Below are 2,500 nucleotides of genomic sequence, written 5' to 3' on the forward strand. Positions count from 1 at the left end.
GTGGGCATTCAGACAACAGGTGAGTCTCTGTTCCCATTTATTTGCCCCTATCCACTCACATGAAAAAGAAAAGATATTAAAGGGAAGTTTTTGGCCTGATTTCAAAATGTAGGCTGATGGAATCTCGCCAACATCCCCCCACCCGAAAAAAATATCCTTTTATACTTTTTTTTCCCCACTTTCCCCTCCTAATAACTTTTTTCCCAGCATTTTTTTGTTCTTCATTTCATGTTACATTTGTGTTTAGCGTGTTTTCATTCCCGCGTCATTAAACGGATCATTAAATCGGGTTCTTAAAATTTGCATTCCACTCATTTCTAGGTCGCGTTTACTTACACACACACACACACACACACACACACACACACACACACACACACACACACACACACACACACACACACACACACACACACACGCACGCACAGGTCGCCTCTAACCATAACACGTGCCTGAAGCTTCTGCCTCACCCTCGTTACCTGCTGCCCTCTTCACCTCCTTCCACATCCCCTCCACTCATTTCTCCTTACCTCTACACCTTTACCCCCTTTGTTACACCTTTCAACCCTTTACACACCTCCCCACACCTGTGAACCCTTTAACAAACCTCCCTTCACCTTTCCAAACCAGCACACCTCTCCCACACCTCTCCACCCATTAAGACACCTATCCACACTTCCTTACCCCTTCCCAAACCTATCTATTCTTCCCCATATCTTCCCTCACCTCTCGAACCACCACGACCACCTTCTCTTCACTTGCCCAAACACTGTGTAGCTTCCTCACACCATATACAGAGAAGACAAGAGGTATTTCTGAACTCTTCCTCCTCCTCCTCCTCCTCCTCCTCCTCCTCCTCCTCCTCCTCCTCCTCCTCCTCCTCCTCCTCTTCTCTATTCTCCTGTGTCTGGCTTAGTCAACTCGGATTTAATTAGTGATCAGCCTCAATCCGATTCAGCGTGAGAACAATGCTGGAGTCCACGTTACTCTGATTGTTGGTCAGCTGTGTGGGCGGTGGGTCGTATTTTGCTGGCACTGTGAGAGAGAGAGAGAGAGAGAGAGAGAGAGAGAGAGAGAGAGAGAGAGAGAGAGAGAGAGAGAGAGAGAGAGAGAGAGAGAGAGAGAGAGAGAGAGAGAGAAACATGGACTCGACGACCCAAATTAGATGGCCTTTCCTTAATCCAGACCAAAGATTGTTTTTTATTTCCCTTCATGATTAGTTCAGGGAATTTTACTACTACGCTGAGAGAGAGAGAGAGAGAGAGAGAGAGAGAGAGAGAGAGAGAGAGAGAGAGAGAGAGAGAGAGAGAGTAGTACAATGAAGACAGATAGAGTTCTACAAGGTACCGAAATGAAAACGGACATTGCCTCTGCGAACTGCCAGAGAAAGTAGATAAATAATTAATTATCCAACTCGGGCTCACCTCCTCCTCCTCCTCCTTCTCCTCCTCCTCCTCCCCACACCATCGCTCTAACACCTTTAAGACTCCTCCTCTATCTGTTTTTTCTTTATTTCATTATTAACTTTCCCAATACCATTCTCTCTCTCTCTCTCTCTCTCTCTCTCTCTCTCTCTCTCTCTCTCTCTCTCTCTCTCTCTCTCTCTCTCTCTCTCTCTCTCTCTCTCTCTCTCTCTCTCTCTCTCTCTCTCTCTCTCTCTCTCCCTCTGCAGGCCCCAGCAATGCACACTTACTTCCCGAGACACAAGCAACACAGGTAACATTCCACACCTTTACCTGCTACCTGAGACTCACCTGAGCGTGCCGTGTGTTCCCCAAGGGGTGCAGTGTCACCCCTATACTGCTTCCCCTCCCACGGTCAATACTCTCCCAGGATGCCTTGCTCTACGTACATTCACCCCCATACCTCCCACTTCTCTGACCTCCTCTCCACCCCGACCCACCTCCCAGCACTCATGGTTAGAGCATTGCACCGATAACTGAAGCTCCGGAGAGAAAAGTTTTTCAATTAAACTCCCCAAGCATTCAATTATTCACTTGTCGTGCCTGATATCGAGAGTTATCACTGCCGCCTCTAAGCTCTCCACTTGCCCGCGGGAGGGACATCGATCAAACAACACGGTAGCAGCAGGAGGGACAGGTCGAGAGAGAGAGAGAGAGAGAGAGAGAGAGAGAGAGAGAGAGAGAGAGAGAGAGAGAGAGAGAGAGAGAGAGAGAGAGAGAGAGAGAGAGAGGGCCAGACAGATACATACACAGATTAACTGACCTTATACACACACACACACACACACACACACACACACACACACACACACACACACACACACACACACACACACACACACACACACACACACACACACACACAGGTAAAGACAGAAAAGTAAATATCTACGCTCAGGTAAACAAACAGAAGGCAGTACAGTTGCATCATATCCGTGTACTTATTTTTAAAAGCTTCGTTTCCACTGTAATTGTTTAAAGGGGCCAGACTGAACATTGCCTTCTTGATGACTTACACACTTGCATTATTATTATTA

This window comes from Scylla paramamosain, chromosome 5, assembly GCF_035594125.1.
Source record: "Scylla paramamosain isolate STU-SP2022 chromosome 5, ASM3559412v1, whole genome shotgun sequence".
In the NCBI taxonomy this organism is placed as follows: domain Eukaryota; kingdom Metazoa; phylum Arthropoda; class Malacostraca; order Decapoda; family Portunidae; genus Scylla; species Scylla paramamosain.